The sequence below is a fragment of the Chenopodium quinoa genome, unplaced genomic scaffold (assembly GCF_001683475.1).
Source record: "Chenopodium quinoa cultivar QQ74 unplaced genomic scaffold, ASM168347v1, whole genome shotgun sequence".
Classification (NCBI taxonomy): Eukaryota; Viridiplantae; Streptophyta; class Magnoliopsida; order Caryophyllales; family Amaranthaceae; genus Chenopodium; species Chenopodium quinoa.
The window spans coordinates 186,476-213,992 of NW_018742569.1; the positions used below are offsets into that span (position 1 = coordinate 186,476).

Here is a 27,517-nt window from a genome sequence, read left to right on the forward strand (position 1 = left end):
GCGTCCACTCAAAGTAGGGGACTTTGTACTTAGAAAAATGAAAGCAGTTGGTAGGGATAATGAGTTTGGCAAACTAACTCCCAACTGGGAAGGACCCTACCGAATCTGTGAGGAAGTCAGGGACGGTACCTACCGTCTGGAAACACCAGACGGACAACCGTTGCCTCGAACTTGGAATGTAGATAATCTCAAGAAATATTTCTTTTGAATGATGTAAATAGTCAAGAGCTACTTAATAAAAAGTTTGCACTTACTATTCAATTTTGTACTAAGAGGGGCACGCCTACTAACAAATAGTCGGCTACTCTCCATGTTTAATTTTTACTCTATTTTCAGAGGGGCATGCCGTCTGTACCTTTACAGTCGGCTACACTCCATTGAGTATTTTTACACTCTTCAGAGGGGCATGCCGTCTGTACCTTTACAGTCGGCTACTCTCCATTGAGTATTTTACTCACAATAGGGGCATGTCGTCTTGACATATAGTCGGCTACTCTCCATAAGAAGATGGCCGACTAGTTCCAAACACATAGCCACCCCCCTAATACTTAGCTAAAAAGATTAGGGCCTGGCCGACCCTGTGCCTAACAGGCGGCTACCCTCCTCTTACTTAGCACCTACGTTCACCAAGAACTAACCAAGGCCACAGGCCGAATGATCAGACCAGGCGCCAAGCCAACTGATCAAATCTACAAAACTAATACGACCTGTCCCAACATCATAGCAGGCGTCCGGCGGCATCCCTCCGGATGAAATTCGTCGCAGAGAGCAGCTCCCTTTTGGGTGGAACATTGCTCTATAAACTAATTACACGGCACCTATACGACTGTCCCCAAGGGCAACCACGTAGCCGTTTTTGAGACAAGGATAACTCTATCACTAACCAAACCAGTGGTAGCAGTTGACATCTGAGTCAGATGACCGCCTGTATTACTTGGGATAAATGCAGGGGGTACCTCTTGAGTTAATAGCCAACAAACATTGGCGAATCAAGGGGTCTAGCCGGCCTCCGCCGCCTGGTACCGCTACTACTCAAGCAAGAGTGACGGCGACTGAGTAACACCAACGTTAACTCATAGTCACTCCCTCAAACTTGGTATGGAACTTAAAAGGTTTGAGTAGACCGCCTGTTTTTTGGCAAACAGTGGCACTCAAACCCCTATTCCTACTAGGTAACCTATTGAGTTAATAGCCAACAAACATTGGCGAATCAAGGGGATCAGCCGGCTTCCGCCGCCTGGTACCTCTACTACTCAATCTAGAGTGTGACGGAGACTAAGTAACTCCTATGTTAACTTATACACTCCCTCAAACTTAGTATGGAGCCTAAAAGGTATGAGACGTCCGCCTGTTTTTAGCAAACAGGGGCTCTCAACCACTACTCCTGCTAGGTTAACAAATTATGAGTTAAAAGCCAACAAATATTGGCGAATAAAGGGAAACAACCGGTACCCGCCGCTTGTTATCTCTACTACTCAGTTCCTTGGCGACTAGGTAACACTCATGTTTACTTGGTTAGACCACTTTCCTACTTGGTTAAATTTACAAATGACAGGACCGCCTGCCTAAAAAGGATCCAGACCTTAAAATAGTTCGAATACCGATTGGATAAATGGCCGACTGATCGTCTATCCTGGAAACAGACAACCAGTCGTCCAGGGGCATAGGCGGCGTGACTAACTATCCGTACCTGTCTGCAACTATCGGCCATGTAAAACAGTCGGTCTAGTGAACAATTGGATATTAGATATGGAATACTTAGACAAATTTAAAGCAAAACAAAAATTCATTAAAAAGAAGCCGGTCATTAAAGACCGGAAAAATATTCAAAGTCCCGGCCCCCTGGCCGGGTAAATACAAAACAAACGGCACGCATGCCGTGGAAAGAATACATAAAGCTTAAGAAGGGGGCAGATCTTCAATATTAGCAGCTGCCGCCTGGTCAGCACTCTTCTTGCTGGACTCGGCTTCAGCTGCATCCTTTTTTGATGCCTTACCCCCAAGCGGCACAAGCGCCACTACCGGCTCCTCCTCCTCCAACGCTTCCTCCAACGCCTCTTCCTCAGCAGCCGCCAGGATCTCTTGATTATATGTATCAGAACACTGGCGGTACGTTTTTTCCCATGAGGCAAAGTCGGCATTAGGGAAGAGGCGGCCCCAAGTCATGCGCTGGATTTGAGCGGAGTCTTCCATCATCTCCCGGACCAACTCTTTCTTCTCTTGCTCGGCCTTTTCCGAGAGCTCTTGAGTAAGACTCTTCTCCTGGGTCACCAGGCGTTCCTTTACGTTGGCCAAGGATTTCTCCAAGGCTTCGTATGAGTACATTTTTAGGCGAAGAGGTTTAAGCTCGGCCTTGAGATTGGTGATGGTCGCCTCCAGCTCGCCATTCCTCTTCTGGGCCGCCTCTAACTGAGCCCGAACAGCGGCGGTAGCCTGCGCCTGATAATAAAGAATATCAATGGTTAGAACTTCATTTTGGGCAATTTGAAACATTGCCTTATCACAGTCAGAGGCGGCCATAGCTTTTGCAGCCTTTACCTCTTTGTTCTTCCGGTCAAGCGGCTTGCGAAGGTCGTTCACTCGGAGCAGGGCCTAAGTACAAAGGAATGGGCGTCAGTTTCCAAACAAAAAGAAAACAGGCGTCCAGAAATTCAAATACTCAAAAATATGCTAAGTATACCTCAGCAAGGACCCCTGCAATCCCGTCTAGGTCAAGGGTGCCGACACCCCTGACCGCCTCCCTTTCAGCTGGAGGAACTGCCCTGATAATAGACTTGGCCATCTCTACCAAGTCAGGCTCCTGAGGGCCGGCTGCATCAAGCATAAACAAACGGATTAGACCTAGTAAAAAAGGGAGCAAGTCTAAAATTTACAAGGACAACTTCATATTTCTAGGCGGCCCAGTTGGAGTTTTAGAAGAAGTGGCCGGCTGTTTCTCAGCCGCCACCTGTTTCCTGGCTGAACCAGGAGAGCTCGCAACAGTCGTCCTCCGGGCCTTGGGGTCCGGCTGTTGGGAAGATGACGCTCTTGGAGCACCCGTCTAAAAAAGAAGAAAAAAGTCAGTATATGCATAAACACAACTCCAAAAAGAGGGTGAAAGGTTCGGAGCTCACCAAGGGTGCTCCCTTCTTGGGGGAGTCGGTTGAAGCTTGTTGCATGATGGAGGCCCGCAACATGGCCGCCGCAGTCTTGGAGGCGGTGATTTTGCTCATGGCGTCAGCTGCGAAAACAAACAGCAAAGTTAATAAAAGTCATAACAAGAAATGTATGGAACAAAAGAGTATTCGACAAGCCGACTACCTCTTGAGCACCGACTGCTGAGGCCACAGGCGGCCAAAAAGTACTCGTCGTAGAGCCATTTGAAGCTCGGGACGCAGTGCAGGGGTACTTGCTCTCGTACCCCTAAAGTAGAGTCGACCCTCGACTCTACTTTAAAGAGTCCTTTATCAAGGATCTCTTTCTTAGCCTTGGGGGGAACAGGCGGCATGCTACGGCCGCCTGCAAGAAGGAGCGGATTCCTGTTCCACCTATTGAAGCGCTTGTTCAGCTCAGTGTCTGAACTCTCAATGATAAGGAAGGTGCTCCGCCAGTCCTTCCACTTGTTTGCTTTACCTCTCGTCATGAGGTAGCCCCTGTGGCTTGTCAATTGATACCAGCCGGTACCGCCTGTCTTAGGGGTCCGGCTGAGATAGTTCATATGGGCGAAAGCCTCGAAGCTCGGCTCCACCCCGTGCAGTTCGCACCCGGCCACATAGCCGAGTACGTTGACCCAAGAGTTTGGGGCTAACTGCCATAACCCCAACTCATACCCATCCAAGATCCGCTAAACAGCTGGATGTAATGGGAAGCGCAGCCCTGCCTTGATGGCCGCCTCACAGCAGCCAAAGCAGGCGCTATCATAACTGGTACAAGACGGCCAGACGACTGTGTCTTTTGGATCCGGCACAAACACTAGAAAGTCGGGGCCCATGGTGTGGTTTGCAATAAAGCTCTCCACTTTCTCTTGCATGGCTGTGATCCGGCCCTGAGGTACCGTGCAGTAATAGGGGGTATTTAGCTCTCGGTAAGAGGCGGATGGCTCCGCCCAATTGTCCCCCTTCTCAACTGCGTGAGAAAGTCTCGCCTCTTGCAGGCGGCTGTTTTTCTCTTCTGTGTCCAAAGCATGGCCAGAAGAGCTTGACTCGGAATCGTCCTCTGACGAGTCCGAAGAGGACGACTCCTCCCCTCTCCCGGAGGGGCCTGCCTCCTCTCTTTGAAAAGGAGCAGAATTGTTAACTGTTAAATGGGAAGGGGTCACTATGACCCCTCCCACAGAATTGCCGGCTTTCAGGCCGCCTTGTTTCACTTCCACATCTGGCGCCTGGTCAGATGTTTCACTAAGCGGCACCCTGTGGGAGGAGCCGTCTGAATTTGAGATCCTAGCAGTCTTTTTCGTTCTGGCCATCCTGCTCTGCATAGACACAGATACAGTCGGACTTTGTATAAAGGGCAAAGATGGGTCCGGAAAAGGGCAGGCGGCACTCCTAGTCCTAGATTCAGCCGTCCCCGGTGACCGGCTGATCACTAACCTAGGTCGTGTCGTGTGCTTCCGTGGTGCCATTTCAAAAAATAAAAAGAAAATTAAGAGTAAGAGAACCGACAGTTACCTGAACGAGTGACGATTGATGAAGTGCTGAAAATCCTGTGCAGTCGGCTTGTCAGAACAGGCGGTAGGCAGAAAAGGTCCAAAATGTCAGAGCAAGTTCAGGGGTCCGAATGTTCTTTCTCAAAGTTCTCAAGTGTGAAAATGACTCAAGACAATCCTCCCTTATATAGGCGAAGTAAGAAGGCGAAGGGTCACTTTCAGAATTCAAAATTTGGGCGGGAAAATCTCTCGTCCTTTCGCCGACTGACACCTGTAGAAGGTCGTCGCCTGTTACAGTGCTACACCTGTCACAGGTAACACGTGACCAGTCACGTGCCACCTGTGAGGGGCAAATGATTAGGGGATTTTGCTCCCACCAATCGGAATGCGCCACGTGGGCCAATCAGGACCTGCCAAGTGTCCTCCAGTTGGAACTGTCAGGCCTTGCCACGTGGCACGCGCTTATTCGTCCACCTTGGACCTATTATGTCATGACATGTGGCATACTCCATGCCTAATGGAGAAACCGGCCACCCAGGCCCAACTTCCGAGGGAAGCCCAATCGGCCCTAGGTTAACCTAAACCTAGGATGGGCACGTTTCCCAAGGTTATAAATACCTCCCTTAATCCTCATTAAGGGGGAGAACGAAAAAAACACATTAATTACACACAGTAATAACCGGCTGATCTCGCTAACAAAGCAGATTACCTACATTAAACACTCTCACCTAGAGAGACCCAATCACTTTAATTTCCGCATTAATTACTCCTTAATCAAGTACTAACTTGACCGTTGGAGGCGGAGCTCCCACCACCAGGAGTCTCCGTTATTTTGCAGGTACAGGCGTCCGGTTCCAGTCTCGGAATTGTAACTCTCCCGCAGGACATCAGAAAACCCCGAAACAAAAGGTATAATCTTTTATCCTTTCTTGTGCCTTAAATTATGTTTTGCTTGTTAATTGCTTTTATTATGGGGGCGGGTCTTGGCGGGTTTCAATCCGCGTAGTGTGGGTCACTACGAAACCCAACAAGAAGGTGGTCTCTAATTTATAGGAGGGGGCAGAAGGTGAACCGTCACCTCCCCCTCCAATTCAAATACGAATCCAAATTCGAATTTAAAAAAAGAAAAAAAATAAAATAAAAAGAGGGAAGGAGACGAACCGTCACCTTCCCGGAATGTGACACGTGTCACAGACGCCACGTGGCAAGCCACGTCACACCTGTGAGGGGCAAATGTTTAGGGTAAACCCCCCCATGCCACGTGGCCCAATACTGCGCTAACACGTGGCAGCCCTTCAAAGGCCCAATGGTATCCAATCGGATGCTGACACGTGGCATTGTAATCCTAATGGTGGAGCAGATCTTCATCTGTTATAAAATAGAGGAAACTCCTCATTTATTACACATTTAGAAAAATAAAAACACAAACCGAGCAATATTAATTGCAAAATCTCTCTGAATCAGAGAGAAAAAAACCCATTTAATTTCCACACTTTTCTGCATCCGGAGACATACTAACTTGATCGTCGGAGGCGACTCCCCCCAACCGGAGTTTCGTGGTTTTGCAGGTACAGACGTCAGACGCGCATTCCCAGAATTGTAACTATCCCGAGGGATTCCAAAAACCCCCGAAACAAAACTAAGGCAAAATCCAAGTTTCTCATATTGATTAACAACTTTGTTTCTCTTGGGGGCAGTATAGTCTTTTTAGGGGTATGCTTTCATGTGATGTGTACAAAGATGCTTGCCAACTCTTTCCACGTAGGCTGACTTGGTGGACGGAGTTAACTAAGATAACAGCAGTAGAATTACTAGCAGTAGAATTAGAGAAGATGTAATTAGAATTAAAAAAAACGAAATTAGAATTTTTCAGAAAAACGAAATCGAGGAGAACGGAGAAGGAGGGATTACACGAAATCGAACATACATGCAGGTTGGAGATCAGATATTGTAAAGCAGAGGAATTTCGTCAAGATTAACAGCAGTAAAATTACAGAAATCGAAGAAATGGAGAGGAGCCGAACATTTTGCAGGTCGTTGGAGATCGGAGATCGTAAAGCGGAGGAATTTCGGCAACTCATATTTAGTGTTAATCGAAAAAGGTAACTTTAAATTTGAATTTGGGTTTGAAGTGTTGTAGATCTGACTAGGGTTTACAGTGGATACATGAAAAAGGTGGAAAAAATGCCTTCATCAACCTCTTGCTTCAAATTAGGTGATTTGTTTGTTGGAACGCGGTATAATTTGCTGAAATGTCGGATAATTTGCAAAAAATGAAGTGAACTACTGAATTACGAAAGTGTGAACTGGTTTAATTTCCGTAATTGAAATTGGTTGAATTATTTCTGGTAGAGGTGTATGTTGATAGATGAGCAATTTACAGGATTGTTTAATTTCCGTAATTGAAATTGGTTGAATTGTTTAAATTGTAAGCGTACATTTTGTGATGTACCAAAGAATGTGGTATGTACTTTATAGTTTGCTTAATACTGTGTATGTTCTGTAGATAGATGTTAATGCTGGTAGTAATGTGAATTAATACTAAGGATGGATTTGTGTTGAGTAATAAGGTATAACTCAATATACAATAATATGAATCTCATTAATATGAATCTGTGAAATGAATTTTTGGAATGAATTGATTGCAGGTAGTAGGCACACCGAGGGAGAAAACAATAGAGTTGTACCCCTGGAATTAAAGTTAGTTCTGGTTTGGTAGTAGTAATAAAACAGTTGGTAATGTAGTTGTTGTGGTAGGATTGATAGGTTTAGAAGTACGTATTGTCTTATTTAGAAGTACGTAATAAAATGAAGGTCTACAATCAAAAGATGGTATGGATGCTCTTCAAGTTTTTCCAGTGAGTCGTGCTGCGGCTGACAAGCGTGCTGGACGTGCTGGTAGGACTAGTCCTGGCACTTGCTACCGACTTTGTACAGAAAGTGCATATCTGAATGAGATGCTTCATAGTCCTGTACCTGAGATTTAGAGGACAAATCTTGGTAATGTAGTTTTGCTTTTGAAATCTCTTAAAATTGAGAACTTGCTAGACTTTGAATTCATGGACCCGCCTCCACAAGAGAACATCCTCAACTCCATGTATCAGTTGTGGGTGCTAGGTGCCCTTAACAATGTTGGGAGCCTGGCAGAGCTTGGTTGGAAAATGGTGGAATTTCCATTAGACCTGCCACTGGCAAAGATGCTACTGCTGGGTGAAAAGCTAGAATGCCTTGATGAGGTGCTAACTATTGTTTCCATGCTTTCAGTACCTAAAGTATTTTTCCGTCCTAAAGACAGGGAAGAGGAGAGTGATGCAGCTTAGGTAAAAGTTGACACTTCTCAATGTGTACCAGCAATGGAAAAGCAATGACTATCGAGGAGATTGGTGCAATGATCATTTTCTGCAGGTTAAAGCTTTACGCAAGGCTAGATCACAACTTATGGATATTCTGAAACAACTGAAGATAACCTTTACATCATCTCCTGACTGGGATGTGGTTAGACAAGCCATATGTTCTGCGTATTTCTAGAACTCTGCAAAGCAGAAGGGGATTGGTGAGTATGTTAATACAAGGAATGGCATACCATGCCATCTACATCCAACCAGTGCTCTTTATGTTAATACAAGGAATGGTACACGCCAGAGTATGTTGTTTATCACGAGCTGCTTTTGACCTCAAAAGAGTTCTTGCAGTGTGTCACTGCTGTGGAGCCTCAACGGTTATCAGAATTAGGGCCAATGTTCTTCTCAGTTAAAGAGTCTCAGATACATCATTGTTGGAGCATAAGAAGAAACAGAAAGAAGAGAAGACAGCTATGGAGGAAGAATGGAGAGTTTGAGAAAAGAACAAGAATATGCAGAGAAAAAAAGGAAGGCGAAAGAGAGGGAAAAACGTCATAAAGAAAACCAAAAAATTGCTATGCCAGGGTCGCGACAAGCTACCACATACCTTAGACCCAAAAAGATGGGTTTGTAAAATGTATAACTTGTTGCCATATACAATGTAAAGATATATAGTGATTAGTCAATTAGAGGCGAATGTCATTTTGTTTTGTTAGGAATGGCATTTTGAGTATCAATTTTCAAATGCATGGCCAATTACTACTAACCCCTGAATAAGACAGTTAGACAATATTAGATAATTAGCCCAATTTTAACTTTGTGAATACTATAACGTCGGTCAATACAAATGCATCAGTGACTATGTGCACTTGTTTGATTAATATAACATTCATTCCCAACAACCAAATATATCACAACATTCATTCCAACAACCAAATATATTACAAGATTCATTACAGTTGATCATCATGCCCACTTGAACTGGGTATTTAAAGTCTTACAAAAGATCAACTAATGCCAAGCATATGGGAAGCCCAAAGTACCTACTATATCACAAACAACAACCTGGAACTTCATCATCAATATTAATTCACTTGTCTTGACAACGACAAAAACAATCTCCCTTTTCCCTCTTCGGTCACAGATCAGATGTTGGAGAAACAAAACACTTCGTGGCCATTCCTAATACCCACACCTCAAACAGTATGAATTGGAGTAACCTCCTTGTCTTCATGGATCATTGTTATGTAGTCACGATTCACATCAACTTCCTCACTCTAGATTTGAAAAAGCTTCTCAAGATGCGCATCCACCCGGATTATGACCTTCTTATACCTTGGACGGGTTCGGACCTCTCGAAGGTAGATGACTTTTGTACGAACGTCCATATTAGACTCATCATTCTAGTAACAAAAAGTAAAGTTCTGGTACATTAGTAAAAAAAAAACCATGACTTGAATATCAAAACTAGGTATTATCACACAAATTTAAGATAATATCAAAACTAGGTATTATCACACAAATTTAAGTTTGGGAAAAATTAATCTTAAGATAATATCACAAAAACTTATTATATTATCACACAAACTACAGATATTATCACACAAATTTAAGATAATATCACAACATAAATAATATATTTTATATATTAAACTATGTTACCATAAATAATATATTCTATATAAATTGATAAACTAATTAACAAATATGAAACCATATTATATAATATATTATATATAAAGACTCCTAAGCTTACAAATACGATACCATGATCTTCGCTGTCATATTTCTACTTACCCGTCCGACAACAAACAACTTTGCTCCGTTGTGAATCCCAGCCCGTTCCGGTGTCTCACCTTCAGAAATTATAGCGCCAGCCTTCTTAATAGTAATATCATCCGGAAAGCAGTCCACCCTAGCAGCATACTTGTAGTAAACCCGCTCGAAACTTTCATTAACCCTAAGGCTAAACTCTACTCCAGAATCATTTTCAGTGAGGCTCCTTACCGTGAATGTTATCTTCGGGAAAAGGGAACTAGGGTTTGGGTAAACAGCCTGAGTTTCGGCCTGGTCTTCTCCGGCCACTTCCGTGTCGTCATCACTGAGGACATGTATCACCTTGGATTTACCGGCCTTTTTTCGCCTTGAGGAGGGTCTTTGACATCATTAAGGTCGATGATTACATCTTCCACCACCGGAACATCATGCACATTTGTCATGACTTTAGCCTGTTTTCGAGACACTGAGTTCCCAGCCTCCAACGTAGAAAACAGCCTACGTCGGGCATAGGCTGATGGTATTGGATGGGAAATTATGGGGCTGGAAGCCTCACTACTCACTCTAGTAGAGGGTTTTAATATGGGGTTTATGGTTCGAGAAAGAAGAGTGATGCATGAGATATTAGTGGTTCATTTTATATAACAAATTACTTGTGGGATTATAACCCCATTATAGTGGAAGACAATTTTTACGCATGTGATATTTTGGGGTTGAAAGACCACTCGTTGAACACTTGTGGAATGGGCCGGCCCATTTAGTTACACTCATGACTCATGTGGAGACCTGCAAGTTTGGGCAACACAAAAGCAACAAAAAGGAAGTGTCCTATTTACGTGATAAGTTCTGATGGTTATTAGACTTATTAGTACCCAAGGGATACAACAGGTTACTATCATTTGTTTTTTTCTTATCTGACTGATTTGTCCATATCCTCTTTTGTACAGATCATATCTCACCAAATCCCCTAAATCAATGAGATGAAAGTGCCTTTGTTGAATTGATGGGTATTAGTTTGTTCAGATACAACCGTTCAAGAAAAAATAACCTCTTGTATCCGTTTGGTAATACCCACCAAGACAAGTGAATTAACAATGTATTTTGTAAGACTTTAAATACCCGGTTCAAGTGGGCATGATGATCGACTTTAATGAATCTTGTAATATATTTGGTTGTTTGAATGAATGTTGTGCTATATTTGGTTGTTGGGAATGAATGTTATCTTTCATGTCTAATGATAATATTTGGTGATTGTTAAACGAAAATAATATAAAGATTAAATTATATTCTTTATATATAAGTATATGATTCATAATGATTAAGGTATTTGTATGATAATAATATTGATGATAAAATAAATTAATGATAATTCTAGGCCATATTAATCTAAAGTTAATCCAAAGTAACAGTAACTCTAAAACACCCTTGAAATGGAAATGGACAGTGCTTATAAGATGAAAGTGCCTTTGTTGAATTGATGAAAGTGCCTCTTGTATCCGTTCTGACGTTGAATTGATTGGTATTACCCAACGGATACAAGAGGTCATTTTGTTTGTATCCACTTTCTTACAAATCATCTCTCCAAACCCCCTAAATTCATGAGATGAAAGTATCTTTTTAGTTCCTTTTACTCATAAACATCAGAAACCGAAAAAGCAAAGCTATTTAATGATACATATATGTAGGCTTAGGTACTACTCAGCTTTTCCCTAAATTTCCCTTTTTGTGAAATGATATGTGATAAAGATACTACCTAAGATATCTCTGATTGCTATTATCTCTCCATATTTTTGCCTAAACCGGGATAGCTCAAAATCACAATATTCAACCATTGCCTTATTCAACTCCTTTAATTATGCTACTGTTTTGAATCGTGCTTGTATATTTGTTAACTTTGTATCTAGCTGTAATTTAGTTTTATATTCTTTGCATCCCTTTTTAGACTCCTAGCTGTATATATAGGTTGTAAGCTATATTCATTATTTATACAAGCAACAATATTATCTTATATGTAGCTATATTCATTACTTCATATGAATACATTGGAAAAGATTATTCAGTAACAATGTTTGACCACAGTAAAAAATTGGTTTGTTGATTTCAAAGTTCACTTTATGAAGTATCACTTAGAGGTAATGAGAAATCAGATGTGGAACGCATGTATTGCTTTTTTTTTTTCTTGCGATAAATGACAATTTAATGAACAAAGTTATCGCAAAATGTTTCATTCAACATATCAATTAACATATCATCATGATATGAATTAGTGACAATTCTTAAGTTAATTTAAATTAACAGTAAAAGGTTCTTTCTCAAAACTAAAATAAAAGAAAAAAAGACGACTATGAATTGTTACATACTTAAATAAGTGTTCTAAAGGTCTTAAAATAGGGAAGTACAAAATAAAAACACAGTTGTTCGAATTAACATTAAAGTTTCTATATCAAAAACGAAAAAAGAAAGACTAAAAGATAAATAAGTGGCAAACTCATTTTACTTTTGTTGGAGATGTGTCAAAAAAAAAAAAACAAATTAACAATCTAATCCCCATGTTTTACATCAATTAAGATTAACCATATATTACATGATCAACGTTTAAACTAAATCGAATAATTACGACGTATTTGCCATCAGTTCTCAATAATCAAAGGTTTAGATCAATGGTTATCAAGGAGGCATTATCAGTACAAAAAATGTAGGCCTTATCTTTTCTAAGCTTGCAGTCTGATGTCGATTGTATTTGTCTTCTATTCCTACGTAGTGGTTTATGCTCTTTTTTTCCCTTTCATTTTCTGTTGTGTAATGGTTGGCTTCTTTATAGGTGGTAGATATAAATATTGTCAAAGTTCTGCATTGTAGATTGTAAAAAGACGTGTGTTGCTACATAAAATAAATTGGGGATGCATTAATACAGGAGTTTTCAAATCTTCTGCTTGCTTCATGTAACGTGTTTCTGGTTACATTGACTTATTTTTGATATGTTATGCCCCCTGAATAATGATAGCAAGTTTCATTTTATTGAATTCTTAAATTTCAAGATGTTTAGCAAGAATTTGGTGGTGTTTATTCCCCCTTTTTTTTATGCTGCAGGTTGATGATCATGTTGAGTCTAAAACAGTAAACCGGGAGGATTTGAAGCCAGTGAAGGATTCAGTTCATACGGATGTTGCTTGATCACAAGATGTGAAATCAGAACCAATTAAGCAGATGAATTTTGATCTAAACAAGGTTGTTGACCCTAGTGTGAAGAAAGATGTTGAGCCACAACTCACTAAGGATAGGAAATAAAACCAATAACAAGAAACAATGAGGAATCACAAGTTATTGAGTCGAGAATCCCAGTGATTGAGGAGGATCAAAGATTATTCAGGGACGTTGAAGAGATGAAATCAAAATTACATGAACTTGATTCGAAATTAAGCAAGGTCAGCTTTTGTATTAGATTTTGCTTCATTAACTTTCTTAAACTTGCTGCAGGCAAGGAGGACCCAAGAGAGTGGATGGCAACCAAGATGGTTACAGAGAGATGAGGATGGGTGTTATCGTTACATTGGTGGTTACTGGGAAACAAGGGAAAAAGGTAGTTGGGAAGGAATACTGATATATTTGGACAGAGGAGCGATTTCCATACCGCCATTTTTTTTTTAGGATCTTCTATAATCAAGACACTGATACCATCGAAAATTGGGTTCTTACAAATTTTCTACTCATCAAATAAAAACTTTAAGATGCAAAGTTCATGATGATTAACTTTAGATAAATATACAGAGAGCTTGGTGTTGCACAGGGTACTGAAGGTCAGACTTTGACATCCTTTCCATGATCGACGAAACAGATTTGTAGGCTGTGGCCATTTTTGGAAGATCACAGGTAAAATTTATGCATGTCAGCTTTGCCACATTCATTTACATGTAAGTTATCATTCGTAGCATATGCTTTTTATTAGGTATTTGAATTCATAACACATGGCAGTTGTACTATTTTTATGCGCATTAATTCATTATATGCTCATTAATTAATAACGATATGGATGCAATCAGAGATGTATCAAGCATAATAGAACAAACAAAAAGAAAATCAGATCACAAAGTGGTGTTTAACCTGTCCGTCTGGTGATGCACTTGTCATATTAGTCTTCTTGTGGTAGTTTGAGGCCTGTATTTGTATAATTCTAAAACCTGTTATTAGGCTGGAAAACTGACTTGCAATGATCTGCATGGATTAGTTTGGTTTGGAATATTGGGATCTCTATAAAGTGATAGATTAATATTCTTACTGATTATGTAAAGATGAAATTTAGGAGAATGTGATGGCCTAGTGGAGCACATCCTAATTTCTAAATTTGATTTCTGGGTTCAATTCCTCACCGTTTAGGCAGTTCTCCTGAGATAGGCAGCTGGTTGCTGTGCAAGTCCCACCGCTAATTGTTTGAAAATAACAACAGAAAATGTCAGACACGAGTTTATTTCTTTATCTTAAAGTCTTTCAGTTATGTCAATTGCTGATTTTTCTCTTTTTCAGTCCTGTTTTGCACATTTTTGATAAAACTATCTTGATAAGCAGAGGCTTGGTGGTTCCTGGGATGGTTACTGGCTCACTGAGACTCTACATCATGATGGAGACAGCTTCTCCGGTGGTATGGCTTTTTGAACAACCCTCTTGAGAGAGTCGAGATATATTGTGGCACATAATTGCTGCAATGTGATTACTCCTTGTCAACTCTTAACAAAGGATGGTATTACAATGTTGTCTCACCTTCAGAATTTGTAATTTTGTACATAAATACGTCCAAACTGTTTTACTTGTTCTACTAAATTATCTTGGAATTCCTCAAATAATTGTACCGCGTTTTTTTAAATTTTTTTTTTCAGTTTTTATAAGTGTAATGTTACCAAGTTATTGAAGAAAATATATGTGTTTTATGTATATTATGATTATATATAAGTATTTGGTACAATTTAAGTGAAAAAAATACAAAAAAAAAAAAAAAAAAATTAAATTTTTGTAGGGCATTTTTAGCATAGGTTTTGAAACAGAACCGGTACTAAAAGTTTTTTTATTTTATTTTTTGGGCCACTTTTCGTACCGGTACAGAGCAAGAACCGATGCTAAAAGTTTATTTTTCATTTTTTGGGCCACTTTTAGCACCGGTTCACAGCAAGGACCGGTTCAAAACCAGTGCGAAATGGGGGTTTTGAACTGGTGCCCATTTGTATTTTTCGCCTAGTGTTGAATCAAATTAAAGTCAAACACATTCAAATAAAACTAACTTAATCAAATGAATGTCAAACGCATTCAACAAAGCTAATTGAATCAATTATCAATCAAACACACTATAACAAAGCTTTTTCAATAAAATAAAAGTCAAATGCATTCAACATAGCTAATTGAATCAATTGAAAGTTAAATGCATTTAACAAAACTAAATGAATCAAACCAAAGTGAAACACATTCAATCAAAGGAAATTAAAAAAAATGAAACTCAAATGCATTCAACAAAGCTAATTGAATCACATCAAAGTCAAAAAAAATTAAAATAAAACTTTTTTGAATCAAAAGAAAGTCAAAGCATTCAACAAAGTTAAATAATCAAATCAAAATTAAATACATTCAACAAAGCCAATTACATAAAATGAAAGTCAAACACATTTAAATAAAGCCTTTTAAATCAAGTGAAAGTTAATTGCATTCAACAAATCTAATTGAATCAAATGCAAAGTAAAAACATTCATACAAACCTTTTTGAATAAAATAAAAGTCAAATGCATTCAACAAATGTAATTGAATCAAATGAAAGTCAAATACATTTAACAAAGCTAAATGAATCAACCCAAAGTGAAACAAATTCAAACAAAGCTTCCTAAATCAAACGAAATTCAAAAGCATTCAACAGAACTAATTGAATCAAATAAAAGTCAAATGTATTCAACAAAATTAATTGAATCAAATTAAAATCAAACACATTCAAACAAAGCTTTTTGAATCAAGTGAAAGTCGAATGCATCAACTAATCTAATTAGATCAAATGAAAGTTAACCATATTAAAAAATGTTAATTGAATCAAATGATAGTCTAATGCGTTCAACAAAGCTAATTGAATCAACTCACTGTCAATCAAATGAAAACAAAGCTTTTTGAATCAAATGAATGTCAAATGCATTCAACAAAGCTAAATAATTAATTAAAAGTCAAATGCATTAACCAAAGCAAGTTGAATAAAATGAAAGTTAAACACATTCAAATAAAGCCTTTTGAATCAAGTGAAAGGTCATTGCATTTAACAAAGCTAATTGAATCAAATGCGAGTTAAACACATTCATACAAACCTTTTTGAATAAAATGAAATTCATTGCATTCAACAAAGCTAACTGATTCAAATGAAAGTCAAACACATTTAAACAAAGCTAATTAAATCAAATAAAAGTCAAATGCAATCATCAAAGCTAATTGAATCAAACGAAAGTCAAATGCTTCAAAAATGCTAATTGAATCAAAGAAAGTCAAACACATTCAAACAAAGCTTCTTAAATCAAATGACATCAAATGCATTAAACAAAGCAATTTAAATCAACAGAAAGTCAAATGCATTCAACAAAACTAATTGAATCAAATCAAAGTTAAACACGTTCAAAAAAACATTTATAATAAAATGAAATTCAAATGCATTTACAAAGCTTTTCAATCAAATAAATGTCAAATGCATTCAACATAGCTAATTAAATCAATTGAAAGTAAAATGCATTTAACAAAACCTAATGAATCAAACCAAAGTGAACACATTCAAACAAAGGAAATTCAAAAAAAATTAAAGTTAAATGCATTCAACAAAGCTAATTGAATCACATCAAAGTTAAACAAATTAAAATATAGCTTTTTTGAATAATAAGAAAGTCAAATGCATTCAATTAAGTTAAATAATCAAATCAAAATTAAATGCATTCAACAAAGTCAATTAAATAAAATGAAAGTCAAACACATTTTAAATAAAGATTTTTAAATCAAGTGAAAGTTAATTGCATTCAACAAAGCTAATTGAATCAAATGCAAAGTAAAAACATTCATACAAACTTTTTTAAATAAAATAAAAGTCAAATGCATTCAAAAAATCTAATTGAATCAAATGAAAGTCAAATACATTTAACAAAGCTAAATGAATCAACCCAAAGTGAAATTAAAGCTAGTTGAATAAAATTAAAGTCAAACACATTCAAATAAAGCCTTTTGTATCAAGTGAAAGGTAATTGCATTCAACAAAGCTAATTGAATCAAATGCGAGTTAAACACATTCATATAAACCTTTTTGAATCAAATGAAAGTCATTGCATTCAACAAGGCTAATTGATTCAAATGAAAGTCAAACACATTTAAACAAAGCTAATTAAATAAAAAAAAAGTCAAAGACAATCATCAAAGCTAATTGAATCAAATGAAAGTCAAATGCATTCAACAAAGCTAATTGAATCAAAGAAAGTCAAACACATTCAAACAAAGCTTTTTGAATCAAATAACATCAAATGCATTAAACAAAGTAAATTGACTTAACAGAATCCAAATGTGTTTCGGGGTTTTTGGATATCCTACGGGAGAGTTACAATTCTCGGACTGGATTTGTGCGCCTGTACCTGCAAAACAACGGAGACTCCGTGTGGTGGGAGCTCCGCCTCCGATGATCAAGTTAGTTCCTTGTATGTGGAGTAAAGAATGTGGAAAAGTAAAGGTGATCTGATGGGAGGAGCGATCGAGGTGTGCGATTAATGCTAAGTCTGGTCTAGCAAGTAATATGCACGAGGGTTTAGGTTTCTCTTGGTTAGATGATTAATTAATTCTGAATATGTTTTATGAAGGCTAATTTATGTATTTATATCCTCGAATTGCGCGCCCAATACTAGGTTAAATGGTAAACCTAGGACTGATTGGGCTTACTGAGGGATTCGGGCCTGTGATGGCCGTTTTTCAGGTTGGCAGATAATGAGCCACGTGGAGTGGCACGATTGGTCCATGCTGGACCTTTCGAAGCATGACACGTGGCAGCCCCTGAATGGTCCACGTGGCTAACATGTGGCAGGTGCTGATTGGTCCACGTGGCTGGGAAAAATCCCCTAAACATTTGCCCCTCACAGGGTTCACGTGACTCGTCACGTGATGCCTGTGACAAGTGTCGGCCCGTAGCTGGGCGATGGCCTCTGACAGGTGTTGGCCTGTGGTAGGCCGTCTGTTTTTCCCGCCTATTTTTTAATTTGGGGTGTGACCCTTCAAATTCTCGAATAACCCTATATAAGGGCATGTTGACTAAAGTCTAGTTCACATTTTGTGAACTTTGCAAGAGAACTCGGAACCCTGAATTTGTGCTCTTAGACTTCTGGATGACTGATAATCGACCGACTGATTGTGCTAGCCGACTGTTTGTGGTGACCGGCTGTTTTTAGACGCCCATCTCCTTTTCTCAGTACACACACTTCAGGTAACCGTCTGCTCTTGCACTTTTTCATTTCTTTGCATTTTTTCTTTTGAAGATATGGTATCCTAAAAGCACCCGGCACGACCTAGGTTAGTGATTAGTCGGTCACCGGGGACGGCTAAATCTAGGACTAGGAGTGCCACCTGCCCCCTTTTGGACCAATCTCTGCCCTGTGCTCCAAGTCCGACTGTCTCTGTGTCTATGTAGGACACTATGGCTAGAACAAAGAGGACGGCTAGATATACAAATTCAGACGGCTCCTCATATTATGTGCAGTTGAGCGAGCTCTCGGACAGGTCGCCTGGTGACCCAAGCACTCCAAGTGACTCAATTTTAGAAGAATCTGAGGTTCAGGCGGCCAGTCCTATGGTTGTAGATATGTCCGGCCAAGAGCAGGCCCTCTCTAGGAAAGAAGAGTCGGCCTCTTTTTAGAGCTCTAGTGACTCTAAGTCAAGCTAATCTAGCCGGCAGTCTCTATACTCAGAAGAGAGGCATTCTCGTCTTCATGAGACGAGAACGTCTCATGCGGTTGACAAGGGAGTCGGCTGGGATGAGCCGTCTTCTTCTCATAGGGAGTCGAACACTCCCTACTATTGTCATGTCCCTAAAGGTCGAATTAAGGCCATGACTGAGAGGTTAGGGGCCTTTCAGGCCGACCATGTAATAGGCCCGGATTATTTCCTATCGGTGCCGGATGGTGAAGATACAGTTGTTTGGCCTGAGGGATCAAGCTATGGGGACGCTTGTTTTGGCTTCTATGAGGCGGCCATTAAGGCTGGCTTAAGATTCCCCTTTCATCCGGTTGTTCAACAAATCCTAGACGGATACCAGGTAGGACTCTGATAGTTGGCCCCAAACTCGTGGTCCAACATTGTCGGCTTTGTGGCCGGCTGTGAAATGTATGGGGATGAACCCAATTTAGCAACGTTCGCCCACATGAATTATCTAAGTTGGACCCCAAAAGGAAGCGGTACCGGCTGGTACCAGATTTCCAGCCATAAGGGCTACTTGATGACAAGGGGAAGGAGAACAAGTGGAAGGACTAGAGGAATACCTTCTTCATTGTTTCTAGCCCCAACAAACTTCTTAACAAGAAGTACAATAGGTGGAACAGGGATCCACCTCTCCTCGCAGGCGGCTCTAGCCTGCCGCATGTTCCTCATAAAGCCAAGGAGGAGATCCTTGATCAGGGTCTCTTCAAAGTGGAGATCAGAGCCAACTCTACTACAGGGGTACGAGAGTTGATCCCCTTAACTTGCATACCCAAATTCAATTGGATGTATGACGAGTATTTCTTGGCCGCCTGTGGGCTTAGTGAACGGACCCCTAGAGGTAGTCGACCCCTTTTTATGCTTTCTCATTTTTAGTTTTGCTTGAATTTTTTACTAACTCTGAGATGCCTTTGCAGACAAAGCCATGGATAAGATCTCTGCTTCCAAGAAGGCGGCCGCCCTTCCTCGCGCGGCTATAATTAACCAGAAGCGGCCTTCTACCGACTCTCCCTTAAAGGAGACGTCCAAGGTGAGCCTTCAACACTTGGTCATGCTCTTTGTGTTAATTTTCTTCTTATTTTTCCTCTTTTTTTTTTTTACGATCTTGACTCTTGTTGCAGGGTGGGGCACTCAGACCCTCTCCCTCGGAGCAACCGAACCCCAAGGTTTGAAAGCAGACGGCTGGGAGTACGCCTGGTTCTTCCAGGAAACAATCGTCTGATTAACAGGAGCGGACCCCTTAAAGTGGGGCAAAACAAACAACCGTCCCTAGGGACACCCGACCTCCAAGAGGTATAACTAATTTCTTAGATTACCTTATCAATTTTAACATTCTTAGATCAGGTGGCCTGTTGCTTTCCTCTTATCTGATAAGTTTTCCATACTTCTTATTGCAGGCGACCATTAGGAGCTGGACAAGTCTATGGTCAAGGCCATTCCCTTAGATGAAAGGGAAATGGTCAGGGGAGTCGGTACCCTTGACTTGAACAATATAATGGTTCTACTCTTTGAGGTAACATTGATGAATTTTCTTCGTCATTAGACAATCATTAGCATTTAACTGCCGCCTGTTTTTTGAAAGATTATGACCCCTGTTTTGTTGATTCACAGGCCTTACTTCGCATACATGGTCTCCGCCGCCCCATCAACGAAAAGAATAAGGAGGTAAAGGCTGGGAAGGCCATGGCTGCCTCTGATTGTGACCGGGCAATGTTTTAAATTGCCCAGAATGAAATTTTGACAACTGACATTCTGTATTATCAGGTGTGTCTGCCATCTTGTAGGTCAAAGCCGAATTGGAGGCGGCCAAGAAGAAAAACTTAGAGCTGGAGAAGGCGGTCAAGGATCTTCAAGACCAGCTGCAGCCGCTTAAACATGCAAAACATGCGGCCGAAGAGCTTAAAGAGTCGAACCAGAAACTCAAGGAGCACCTGTCATCCCAAGAGGAGGCCTTGACCAAGCAACTCAGCGCTAAGGCTGAGTATGAGAAAATGGACTTGGTCCAGGATATGATGGAGGACTCTTCGGCCATAATGAAGATAACCTAGACTGCTCTCTTCCCAGACTCAGACTATGAGCAATGGGAGTCCGAATTCGCCGCCTGCACTGAAGAATATAACATCAAGATTATGCAGCAGGCGAACGATGAGGATGAAGTGAGGGAAGAGGCGGCCGGCTCCTCTTCTGAAGGTGAGGATGAAGGTGATGAGGAGGAGACGGACGCCAACAAGGGGGAGACTGAGAAAAAGGAGGCAGACGCCAACCAAGTGCAGGCGCCGGCTAATGAGCCTCAAGTGAGTGTGCTTGTGGAGCAGGCGCCCATTGCCGAAGCTGATCAGGCGGCCGCCGTTACTGAGACCCCTCTCTCCAATGCTTAAGCTGCGTATTTTTTCAACTCTTCTTTGGCCTGCGAGCCGTTTCTTCTTGTATATTTTTACCCGACTTAGCGGTCGGGGTCTATGAATATTTTTACCGGTCTTTTTGACCGGTTGTTTATATATGAATGTGATGACTGTTTGGTCGTCTTGTCTATCAATATTTTGTTATTTCCCATTGCCAAATTTTTTTGCCAAGTGTAGAATGTCTTTGTTGACCGCTTATTTATCATGCCGACTATTCTTGGTTGTTGTTCTCCTTTTTGCATCAAAATTTTCCATTTGAATGTTTTTAAATGTTTGAATGTTGCCAAGTATAAAAGACCTCTCAGTGGGTGTCGCAATCGCCTGATATTGTTGCCCCTGGCCGACTGATTGTTTCTTTATCAGTCAGTCGGCCATGAGTTCAGTCGGCATTTCCTTGAAAGCTTGGGATAATAAACTTTCTAGACTTGATCATTTTAGGAACCTTACCCAGGCCGCCTGTTGGTCGCGCTTGGGCACAGGCGGCTGTCTTGAGGGTTTTAAGCAATGGTCGTAGTAGGCGTAGTTGAGGAACATTCGTCCTATTTTGGTAGACCTGGCGTTGGTCATATAAGGGCGCTACCTAGGTGGTGGGCGCCTATTTAGAATTTAATTGTTTTCCAAGTTTGATGTAAAGAGGCCGTCTGTTGACGGGACGCCTAGTCGGACAAGCTACGCCTATATTGGTTACAGGCGGTAACTTCTATCAGATCTAGAATAATAGTGGTCGAGAGCCCCTGTTTGCCAAAAAATAGGCGTCTTGAGGTTAGTCAATCACCGCCACTTTGGTTTGAGTAGTAGGGAAATTAGGCGGCGGAGGCCGGCTGGTCCCCTTGATTCGCCAAATTTATCTTGACTATTAACTCAAAGGTTGTTAACCTAGTATGAATAATGGTTTGAGTACCTCTGTTTGCTAAAAAACAGGCAGACTACTCATACCTTTTAGATTCCATACTAAGTTTGAGAGAGTGACTATGAGTTAACATTATTTGCTTAGTCTTCGTCACTCCGACTTGAGTAGTAGAGGTACCAAGCGGCGGAGGCCGGCTGGTCCCCTTGATTCGCCAATGTTTGTTGGCTATTAACTCAAGAGGTACCGCCTGCATTTATCCCTAGTAATGACAGGCGGTCATCCGACTCAGATGTCAACTACTACCACTGGCTCGGTTAGGGGTAGAGTTATCCTTGTCTTAGTTGTAAACGGCTACGTGGTTGTTCTTGGGAACAGTCGTTTAGGGGTCGTTTGTTTAGTTTATAGAGCATTATTCTACCCAAAAGGGAGCTGCTCTCTGCGATGAATCTCATCTAGAGGGATATCGCCGGACGCTTGTTATGATGTCGGGACAGGTCGTATTAGCTTAATTTCAAGAGAGGATCAGCCGGCCATTGACATAGTTTGGTTCATGGTGAACGTAGATGCTAAGTTACCTTAGGCTGGAGTATAGGAGAGTTGCCGTCTGTTTTGGGTTCAGGCGGCCCTCTTCTACGAATAGTAGCCGACTGTATTTTCAAACAACATGCCCCTTTAATGAGTAAAATACTTATTGGAGAGTAGCCGACTGCAAATGTACTGTCGGCATGCCCCTCTAATGGAATAAAATACACTATTGAGAGTAGCGACCTGTAAATGTACAGGCGGCATGCCCCTCTACTTACCACAAAATTGAAAATAATTGCATGTTTTATTAATAACCCTTGTACAATTACATCATTCAGAAGTAATACTTCTTCAAATTGTCTTCATTCCATGTTCTAGGTAGGAGGGGGCCGTCTGGTGTTTCCAGGCGATAGGTGCCATCTCTAACCTCTTCATAGATCCGGTAAGGTCCTTCCCAGTTGGGAGTTAGCTTTCCCAACTCATTAGCCCTACCGACTGCTTCCATTTTCCGTAGTACAAAGTCCCCTATTTTCAGTGGACGCCTGTGTACTTTCTTGTTATAAGCTCTTGTCATTCTCAGACAGTAGATCTCATGGCGTAGGGCTGCGTTGCCCCTACGCTTGGGGAGTGAGTCCAATGCTAGGCGCAGGGATTCCCAATAAGACGCCTCGTCATACAGCATGACACGAAAAGTCAGCTCATAATGCTCAACGGGTAAAACAGATTCTTCCCCATAGGTCAGGAGAAATGGGGTTTCCCCAGTCGCCCCTTTTTCAGTCGTCCTTATGGCCCAAAGAACATGTGGAAGTTCGTCTGCCTTTAGGCCGCCTGCTTTTTCAATCTTTTTCTTGATACCGTCAGAGATAATCTTGTTGAAGGCTTCTACTTGGCCGTTTGCTTGGGGTTGGCCAACTGATGCAAGTTGTATGCAATTCCTTGATCCCCCAACCAGTTCTTGAGAATAGGCGTCTCGAACTTAGGACCATTATCAAAAACCATTGACATAGGCACCCCTAATTGTGTGTTGACGTTTCTCTAAATGAATGAGATAACGTCCTTGGTCTTGATACCTTTGACAGCCTCGGCCTCTACCCATTTGGTAAAGTAGTCGACTGCTACTAGGATGTATCTCCGGCCGCCTGTTGCTGGTGTATACGGGCCCAAGATGTCCATGCCCCACTTGGCGAATGGTAAGGGGCTATGTATGGCCGTCAGATCAGTGGCCGGGCGATGGATTAAATTGCCAAACCTTTGACACTTGTCGCATATTTTCACCATCTCCATAGCGTCTGCTTCCAGGGTTGGCCAGAAATATCCCTGCCGCCTAGTTCTACGAGCTAGGGACCTGCCGCCTACATGAGAGGCGTAGTATCCTGAGAGCAAGTCATCTAAGATCTCTTGCCCCTTTTTCGGGGTGACACATTTGAAGAGAGGTTGGAGATAGCCCTTTTTGAAGAGTTCCCCTTTATGCATTTCAAAGTTGGACGCCCGTTTTTTCAGTAGGATCACCTCTGAGTGAGTAGCCGGTAAGGTGCCGTCTGTTAGGTATGCCGGATGTCATCCATCCAGGTGGAGCTTCTGTCTAGGATCCCAATAGGGTCCTCCTTGATGCTTCGTTTCTCCATTACTTCCCAGAAAACCGTCCTCGGTGTGTCGTAGGAAGCTAATGATGCTAGTTTGGAGAGGGCGTCCGCCTGGTTATTCTCAGACCTGGGAACTTGATTTAGGTGAAATTCTTCAAGTGACCCGACCTCCTATTTTACCGCTTGTAGGTACTTGATCATAGCCGGATTTGTGGTTTCATAGTCACCATGGTATTAGCTTACGATCAGTTGTGAGCCAGAATAGGCGGCTATCTTTCTTGCCCCGGCCGCCTTACACATGTGGATGCCAGCCAAAAGGGCTTCATATTCCACCTCATTGTTCGAGGCTTTGAACTTAAACCATAGGGCGTACTCGTACCTGACCCCTTCAGGGGACTGGAATATGACGCCTGCTCCACAACCATTCATTGTAAAGCTCCCGTCCACATAAACTTTCTAGACCTGCTCAGAATTCTCATGATCAGTCGGCCTGGTTAATTCCACATAAACGACTTTCATTTGGCTTCGTTCTTCACCATGGTTCCTCTTTTTTTGCCTGACCGGCTTCTTTTTGGGATCCACAACAAGCTTATGTACGGATAGGTCCAGACTTATGCCTGGCATCTCATGAACTTCAAATGCAAATACATCTTTGAATTCCCTTAGCAGTTGGTGTAATTCAGCACCAAGCTCAACAAAAGCAGTCGTCCTAACCTTAACTATTCTCTCAGGGCGAGAGTCGTCCAGGACGACGTCTACATGTTCACCAGCCGGCTGAGGGCGGAACTCATCTTACCGTTCCTCCGCCAATGATTGCTATTGTTTTCTTTTCTCTCGGCCTCTAGATGGGTGGCCTTTCTTTTCTTTCCGGCTGCTATTAGGGCAGGCTCGGCTCCCTTGACTTGCTCAAGGTCCGTAGTCTCTCCATTGGGGCCGGATGCCACCACAGTGGGCTTCATATCAGAGAGATAACAATCCCTGGCTATCTTTTGGTCTCCCCTTAGGGAGCCAACGGTTCTGTCATCCCTCTCAAACTTAGGAAGCATGAGCGAGGGAATGATGACAGCTTTTGAAATGTTCAGGGTGGGTCGCCCTAAGATCATGTTGTAGGCCGACAGTTCTTCAACCACCAAGAACCAGACCACCATGTGACGACCCTCTCCTTTCTCACCCAGGCGGATAGGCAGATCCACCCGTCCAACTAGGTGTACGACTCCTCCTCCAAATCCCACTAAAGGATGGGAGACTGGGTGTATGTTGTCGGTCTTGTACTTGAGCTATGCCAAGCACTTGTTGCTGATGAGATCAGATGAATTCTTGGTATTTATGAGAATCCGGCCAACTCTCTGGTTGGCCACCTTGCATTAAATTACAATGGGGTCGCGGCCCCCTGATTCCTCCGTAGTCTTCCTCAGTGATAACAACTTCAGGAAATGAATTGTTGGAGGTCCGTCCCTGGTCGACGGAGTTAACATCTAGACGCCTGATGGTGTATGGTTTAAACTCCCTCTTCTTCTTCTAGGACGGTTGTTTAGAGGAGTCGGCCGTGAAAGGAATGATGTCCTTCCAATAAGTGTATTCTTCTGATAGAGGGTTCAGAATTATTACGGAGCTAATTCTTTAGTAAGGTCAAGTGATCGGAATGCCTAGGTGGAGGCCGCTTTCGATCAGTAATATCAATGTACAATTGATGTTACAGCTTAATCTTAATTGAACCCTTCGGGTCGAACCCAATCAAATCACCGATCAGAGACGACGAATTAATCCGAAAGGATTTAATGAGTCGACAGAGTTTTACGAATACAGACGTCGGATATCGAGCTTAGGGCGTCGAGACCGAGCGTCGCAAAATCACAAAGCGACAAGTATAACCGTGGCACCACAATGGTCTAACCATGTGGATGCTAGGCTAGTTCGAGCTAGCATGCACCTAGCATGGCTAGGCGCAAGTTTAAGCACACTAGGTGTGCTAGGCGCACCATCGCAGCCCTAGCATCATGCCTAGGCACCAAGGCAGCCTATCGCAAGCACCACAAGCACCAGGCAGCCCATCGCAGCTAGCACCGTGCTAGCCTGGGTGCCTAGGTGCGCATGGAAGCCTATCGCAAGCACCACAAGCACCAGGCAGGTCATCGCACCTAGCACCGTGCTAGCCTGGGTGCGTATGGCAAGGCCACACACGCACCAAGCACAACCATCGAAGTGCTAGGCATTGGCGCATGTGCAAGTGCGTGTGTGCGTGCCTCGCACCAAGCATAGCAGTGCTAGGCACTGGCTGATGCGTGTGCGAGTGTTGCGTGGTGCGTAGCACGCTGCGTTTTGCGTAGCACGATGCGGAGGAAGGGGCCAGCATGCGTGGCTCGCTAGCAGCACGCATGCTGGCTGTGCTAGCAATGGTGCGCAAGGTATGTGTGCGTGCTAGCCTGTGCGTGGGCTGCTGGGGCCAGTGCGCAAGGTATGTGTGCGTGCTAGCCTATCGTAAGCACACATCACTAGCACCAGCCCATCAGCAGCACGCACTGGCTGGCTGGCTGGGGTGCTAGGCAGCAAGGTAGTGCTAGCTGGCAGCCAGCTAGCCTTCCTTGAGCTGGTTTTGTGCAAGGATGTGGGGACCAAATCAAGGCCTTGGGGAGCAAGGCATATGGTCCCCCACCTAACCTTGGCCACCACTCTTTTGCATGTGATCATGCCACTTGTCGCAATATGATTAACTTGCTTATTTATTTAATTTGGAAATTAAATAAATCATTTATTTTCAACACTCCCACATTGGTGGAGGATGAAAAATCAAAGGTTCATTTCCCTATAAATACCAAGCTTGGGTATTGGGAAATGAACAACCTTGAGTGGAATTAAAAAGGCAACTCTAATTAAGAGTAAACCTTTGATTCGTAAAACTCATAGTTATTTTGTCCAGGTCTTGACTAACCTTCAAGACTTAGGACGCTCGGGTCGGGTCGAGGGTACGATCCGTCGGAGATCTCGTGTTTTCGGGATTTTGAAGTAAGAGCTCTTTGGGAGCGAAGCACGCGACAAAGGTATAATTCTTGTTCTTTATCTTGTTTGATTAAGTTTAATATGCTTGTTAATTGTTTTAATTAAGGGGCGGGTCTTGGTGGGTTTCCTTCCGCGTAGTGTCGGGTCACTACGAAACCCTACAGGTCGCCCAGACTTCTTTTCTCTTTTTCTCTTCCTTATTGGCCGACTGCTTTGGCTGGCTTTCTCTTTTGTCGAAGTTTTTGTGGTCCGACTATTTTCCAACATTACAGAGGTCAGTTGCCTGAATGTAGGCGTCCGCATCCATCAATAATTCTTGGAGGGTGGTCACCCTCTTTCTGACGAGGTCGAATTTGAAGTTCGACCATCCTTCAGACCTTTAAAAAAGTCTGTATAAGCTACTTCATCAGGAAGTCCTTGTATCTGAATTCTCATCAGATTTAACTTCTTGATGTAAGAGAGAAGTCCCT

General features: G+C 42.0%; 2 long non-coding RNA genes across 2 annotated transcripts; both read left to right on the top strand.

Annotated features, from left to right (window-relative positions):
* Window positions 1-6,406: 6,406 nt before the first annotated feature.
* On the top strand, window positions 6,407-8,687 carry LOC110720655. Its single transcript, XR_002511345.1, has 2 exons — window positions 6,407-6,726; window positions 7,273-8,687. It is a non-coding gene; the product is annotated as an uncharacterized LOC110720655 (long non-coding RNA).
* Window positions 8,688-12,556: 3,869 nt separating this feature from the next.
* Window positions 12,557-14,956, top strand: LOC110720656. Its single transcript, XR_002511346.1, has 3 exons — window positions 12,557-12,683; window positions 12,832-13,611; window positions 14,305-14,956. It is a non-coding gene; the product is annotated as an uncharacterized LOC110720656 (long non-coding RNA).
* The last annotated feature ends 12,561 nt before the right edge of the window (window positions 14,957-27,517 follow it).